The following is a 7315-nucleotide window of genomic DNA, read 5'->3' as shown; positions in this document are numbered from 1 at the left end:
GCTTGGCTTGGAATATCGCAATGGCAATAAACATTAAACAATACCATCTTCAATGAACAATAATGGAAGAATCAATATAGATGGTATATAATAACATGAATTAAAGGAAATGAAACAATAGCTCAATGATCTGTAATCTGTGAATGTTATCTCTGTTAATATATATAAATATATATCGGACTGTGAGAGATAACCATGAAAGGAAATGATAGTCTGTAATTTGTAATCTGTGACCTGTGAATGTTATCTCTGTTAATATAAATAAATATATATCGGACTGTGAGAGATAACCTATGGATAGTATCTCTGTGATATATGAAAATATATACCAGACTATGAGAGATACTCTTCATGTGATTGGCCAATGACATGCATGAATTACTATCATTCCTTGGATTGTAACATATGAAATTCATTGGAAAAATTGAACAAACACTTGATAAGCACAATATCTTGAAGCATATGAAATTCATTGGGACAATTGAACAAACACTTGATAAGCACAATAACGTGCTAGCTTCTTTATCAATGAAATCAATAAAATTCTTGGATCAATGAATATATAACAACAAATATGGCAATAACGAAACCATGAAAGAAGCTAGACATCAATAAAAATGGCTTGGATACATATATATCATGTGAGCACAAGGAATTGTCACACCCTTACTCTATACTTGACATGATTAATGATACTTATACTTGTAATCAAAATAAGGTTTGAATGATATAACTATAGTATGAAGTAAATCAAACAAGAGGCATCACTTTGATGGTTTATAAAAATTTTGGCATGATGTCCCTATATTTTGTATACACCAAAACTCAAGCAATACTATTCATACACATTTATAAACATATTCTCATATACCAACATACTTTGTATCATCATACATAACATGGAACTTGTTTCAAACCCTCATATAAAATTTACTACAATACATATGCGGAAGCTGTACAATAAGAAGTCCCGGTTCTTGTCGAGGTGAGGCACGTCACAAGCATCCATTGGTGAACCGGCATCCTACGTCTCTTCACTACCTGATCCTGTAATACATGAGCTACGTGAGTTTATAAAACTCAATAAGTTGGCACTTATACGTATCGATATGCATAGAAAGAACTACATATCAAGTCGTGATCAACAATGGAACTTTAAACAATGTCATATCATACCGTATATTCATGTTCATTTTTGTACTTGAGCCTCATTAGTTGACCTGTACTACTGTGCTTGCTTTATTATATAGCTACTACTGTGTTTGACGTCAGGGAGCAACCTTTGGCAACCCCACGCCCCATGAACATATATTGGCCAATAGCTTTGGTGGACTTAAAACCACCCATGATGTCAAAAAGCTCTATATCATGTAAAATCAATCCTTTTCTTTTCATGTTCATGTTCTTGTTCATGACATAGCACCCATCATCAATATTCATGAGTTTCTTACATATTTAATACATAACAATGGAATATGGTGCTATGTTTTCATCAATAAATATACTAACAATGTACATATATCAATGGACAATGAGAATCATTTGAAATTCATAATATTACTCATGTATTACTTCAAGAACATGCCAACTTATCGTCCAAGCTTAAGAACACTGGTTTAAGATGGTTTTTCTCGCTCCTATACTGTCAAATACATCAATAAACCCATCACTATGTATATATTAGGTGAAAATCACTCCTCTACATGTAGAACAACTAAAAGAGAAGAAAACTTACACCTATATGATGTTCTTGTGATGGCGAATAAACTTCTAACCTCAAAACTTTGAAAGGAATGAAGAAATAAGCTTTGGAGGAAGATTTCTGTAGGTTTCTCTCGAGTTTCTTGCTGGTATAAAAGTGGAGAGCTGATAAAATGGCTTAGAAAGTCGAAACTTATCCATATATATATAAGGCGGCGCTCGGGCGGTCATAAATTACCGCTCGAGCGCGGCATTTTCTGTCCAGAACAAAAAATCCAGAACCATTGGCGCTCGGGTGGTAATTTATTACCGCTCGGGCGCCACCTATTCTGCTTCTGCTCACTACTTCGTCAAAGATCGCTCCGGAAACGTATCTTCCGTTCATAATCTGAAAAAATGATAAACTAGGAAGTTGTAGCTCTATGTCTTGGCTTGAATCTCCCACTGGTTTCATGTCATTTGGAGGTCTGAGTAAACAGTTATGCCCATTCTCCCAACATGTGTCATTGTAGGAGTGACGATACACACAACTTACTTCGGGGCGCTTTTGGCTTGTCTTCCATAATGATTTGGACAAAACCCAAAACGTGAAAGTTGTAGCATTATATCTTAGCTTTCTAACGGTTAAGGCCTCACACAATTTGGATCAATATTCAAATCATTATGCTAAAACCCGTACGAACTACCATATTTACATCTCATTTCCCACAACTTCCATTACACTATCATCACCTACACATCTTACTCTAACTATTTAGACATATATTCATTCTCAATATACCATGGACAATATAAAAGTCATGTTCAATCTCAATATTGATACCTCAATCATCACTTTAAATCTAACAAGCTAAACAACTACATAATAAACGACATAAACACATTATTATCATTTGTACGAGTAACCGGGCATTACAATTCTCCCCTCCTTCAAAGAATTTCGTCTTCGAAATTTGACGTACCATATAGTTCGGGATATCTCTGTTGAATCTCGTCTTCGCGTTCCCAAGTTGCTTCTTCGATTGCATGATTTCGCCATAACAGTTTCACCAAGGGTATTTCCTTGCCTCGTAACACTTTTGATTTCCTATCGAGGATTTGGACCGGTCGTTCTTCATATGAGAGATTCGAAGCTAGCTCCAATGGTTCGTAATGAAGAACGTGAGAAGGATTGGCCAAATACTTTCGTAGCAAGGAAACGTGAAAAACATTGTGAACATTTGAAAAGTTCGGAGGTAAAGCAACTCGGTAGGCTCTGTCTCCTATTCTTTCCAAGATTTCAAATGGACCGATATATCTTGGACTCAATTTTCCCTTCTTACCAAAACGCAAAATTCCCTTCAATGGTCACCAACGTGAAATTCCAATCGACGACGTCGCACATCAGCATAGCTTTTCTGTCGACTCTGGGCAGTGTGAATTCTTTCTCTGATCTTGGTTACCAATTCAGCTGTCTGTTGTACCAATTCAGGGCCTAATAATTTCTTTTCTCCTATTTCATCCCAATGTACTGGAGATCGACATTTTCTACCATATAATGCAGTATATGTTGCCATTCCAATGCTTGACTGATAGCTATTGTTATATATAAACTCAGCCAACGGTAGTTTTGTTAGAGTAGGTGCACGTCGAGGCAAGTGTTGGCCGACTGTTCACGATGAAACTCTTTGTATAAACGATGTTTATTTTAATAATATTTGAATTTATTTGGCGCATCTTTATCTTTTTACCCATGCTAGTTGCATAGATAAAGTCCTTGAATATACATATAGTAGAAAGAATATGAGATGCTCATATGATGAGTATCATTGAACTCATATTTGTAATACTGTATATTCTAAACGGTTCCTAGTCGATTCAGCCGCCACTAAGAAGGATATAGGCCGCTCGAGTTAGAGACTAGTATCTGCGTTGTGAGTACCATGTTTCATTGGTAAGGGACATTGTGATGTCCGAGCATGCAGATAGGTGCTCCTTGTAGAGTGCACTGAAGAACCCTCTATAAAGGACTTTCCAAGTGGTTCTCACTTATCGAGTGGAAAAGTCCTAATTTATGGTTGTACACCATTAGTCCTTATGACCCGGGACAACATTGAGACTCTATGTGCTAGCGTTTCACTTTGACTTGCTTACCGACTCTTATGGGGTCATCAGGTGACAAGGTTGGGTGTTACGGCGAAACATATAGGAGTCGATGCATTGTAGCCGGGGATTCACCGCTTACTTACGGGTATGGATATCCTATGTGTTTTTTCATGTATGTGTGGGTTGAAATCTCTGATCAGAGTATGGTGGTAATTATGAAAGGGGTTTCATAGATTACACCATCGATGCAACCACAACATGACACATAGTATCGATTCATTGACAACTCTCGATAAACCAATAGTTTTCGAATCGGTCGGGATATATGAGTTGAAGGGACCGTACTGTACGCTAACCATAATTGAATGGTTCTTGCAGGCACTATCACGTGATACCTAGGGAATCACGTAAGCGATGATGCTAGGTGTTTAACGTGATTGGTTGGGTACTATCAGACTTGAGTTCTGACGTTCTTACTATCAAGGAGTTGATAAGTAAGAATGGAGCAATTGGGGTATGCTCGAATAAGGACATGTTTAGTCCGAATCACATGGAGATGTGAACCCACGGCTAGTTGTATCAATGAACCATTGAGGGCCACACAAGTATTGGCTTTGTAAACCCCGACGAGAAGTAAAATAGTTCAATGCGTTGAACGGCTTATAAATGTGTTTATAAGCGTAAAGAAAAATAGAAGTATGACTTCTAAGAGAGAAATTTAAATTTTAATTTATGGAAGTGTTCCTAAGATTAAATTTGGCCAAGTAAATAATGTAGTTGAAAATTGTGATTTTCATAAACATTATTGTGGACTAAATTAAATTAATTAAACACTAGTGGACCTAGTAGAGTCCAAATAATTAAATTAATTCAAGTGTTGGATTAGTTAAATATCATTGGGCCTTGTAGAGCCCAATTGGAAATAATTATTTGACTAGTGGGCTTGAGTAAAACCAAGTAAAGTCTAATTGGGCTCAAAATGTTTGAGACAATTAAAATTCCATGGGCCTTGTAAAAGTTACAAGCCCACATGCAAAGTATACTAGGGTTTGCATGCTTGGGAGATCAAAGGGTGGAGAATACTTTTGAATAAAATATTGCATGGCATGCAAGACAACTTTTAACAAAACCAAGAAAATTTCTCCCCCTCTCTCATTCACTCTCTTGGCCGAAATATTCAAGCTTTTTCTCTCAAATTTTTCTTCTCTCTTTTGTTATTCAAGTGTTGGAGAATAAAAGACTTCTCATTGAAAAATCCTCTTGATTTTTCCAGTGCAAATCAAGAGGGGTTTTACCTTGCTAGTGGTGGGCTTTATTTTGGAGTTGGAGGAAGAGCTTGTAGACTTGTCAACCCTCAAGAGCTTTGTTGTTCACAACAAAGTTGGAGCCAAACATCAATCTTTAAGATTGATAGGTAAATCTCTTAACATCCTATGTATGGTGTTTGATTTGTAAATATTGCACAAAAATAAGGGGTGGCCGAAATTTTAAGTATAAATTTAAAATTTTTGACTTCCGTTGCGCTTCCGGCCACCGTAACCGGTCCGCTTTCAAGTGGTATCAGAGCTAAGGTTACGGTTTTTGTGTAATATTTGCATAATATTATGTTGAGATCGATTTCTAACCGCTTGAGAATTTTTGTGCATAAAAATCATCAAGGCCGAAAATTTTGAAACAAAAAAAAAAAAATTTCGGGGCAGCAAATGGGGCAGCCTTCGGGCTGCCCGAGAATTTCGGGCAGCAAATGGGGCAGCCTTCGGGCTGCCCGAAAGTTTCAGTTTTAAATAAAAAAAAAAAAATTTTGTTGTTGCCGGAATCCGGCGACGGCGATGACGACTAGGGTTTCCAAAAGTGTTTTGGACAATCTTAGTGTCATGGGCCTTGAGTTGTTGGGCCATTAGATGGTCTACATATTTTGTGAAATTTAAATTGGCCAAAATGTTTTTGGTGAAAAATGAGTTTTGGGCCCTTAAGTTTAAATTTACAATTGTTGCATATATTTTCTCATAAAATAAATAATTGAAGTTGGACTTTAATTATTTATAGTAAATTGTGATTTACAAGAAATTCGATTATAAATAAATTAATTTGAAAGTAGACAAAGGTGTTTGTATACTTTGTTAATTTAATTTATAATTGTGGCGGTTAGTGATTGGATCAAGATATATAATATTGGATCAATTAATTATTGTGATAATTAATTGATGGTGTATGATATGTGATATTATGCATGAAGGATGATCAAACGCCCAAGCCCAATTTGCTAGGTGTATGCTAGGATATTTGTGTTGTATGATTGTAATAATTATCAATTTAAAGTGGGCTTGGTTTATGGCCCGTTCCTACCCCCATGAGATGTATCCCTATGTGCCATGGATATGTAATTGTAAATATTAGAATAGTGGAAGATCAAGATTGGAAGATGGTGGCCTTGGTGATTATGAAGATCGAAGACATGTAATATTGGATGCTAATGTAATAATTTAGTTGCATTTGCATCCCGTGCATTTACCCTAGGATTGGACCTAGGCCCGTGTTTAGCTCACACGGGCCATTAGTACTTGGGGCGATTGATCATCCTTGTATTGTTTTCTATTTATAATATATGCATGATATGTTATAAATAATGAGTATGTGCGTTATTATTATTATAATAACAAAGTTGCATAAATCCGACAAACATACGATCAAACATGGCGAGCTTTTAAAATAAAATTAATGATGAGACCTTTCAAAATTAAAAACCCTCATTTTGAATAAAATTCAAAATTAATATCAAGCCCGAAAAATGGAATTATAAATTTGTTTATAATTTCCTTGTCTTCCATCGACAATGGATGCATGATGAACGCTACCCGTACTCGGGGCTCGGCTCATATTATTGAGGGGGCCCTGGGTACCGGAAAGCTGTGACATCCATTGACATAGTGATGTGAACTACGTGGAACTCCCATGATTTCGGCTCATATTATTGAGGGAACTCATGGCGACCGTCCATTAAGGTTCAATATCGATGGGTTAGGCTTGACACGTAAAGATGAACGACGTCATATTATTGGGTCCTAATCAAACGTGAGACAAAAGTATACGTAGAGGGTTGCATGGCGATGCAATTGGAAACTACCTTTTAGGAATTGTGATTGGCTGATATTATTCGGGATCACAATTCGCTAATTGGACCTTACGTACCTTCTGAGGAAAGTGTTTCCCGTTTTCACTAGAGGGTAGTGAAAATGTCGAAACAGTGGGAGCGATAATTTATAAAGTAAAAGTCCAAACTTTATATCTTATTAAATATTTTAAAATAGTTATTAACATTTATCTGTTTTACTTTTCAGTACAAATCTTTGACAACGTCATCAATTCGCAACCCGTTTTCCGTTATTCTCGAAAAACACGTTCTAACCTGACCTAACTATATCACTTGGCTAAGAAATCTAAAGATTGTCTTAAACTCGTTGAAAATTGCATACACACTGACTGAGTCGCCCCCTGCTGAGGCTCCGACTAGCTGCACTCCTGAGGAATT

Source organism: Primulina eburnea, chromosome 2 (assembly GCF_022965805.1).
Source record: "Primulina eburnea isolate SZY01 chromosome 2, ASM2296580v1, whole genome shotgun sequence".
Lineage (NCBI taxonomy): Eukaryota > Viridiplantae > Streptophyta > Magnoliopsida > Lamiales > Gesneriaceae > Primulina > Primulina eburnea.
Note: the sequence above shows the minus strand (reverse complement) of the source record.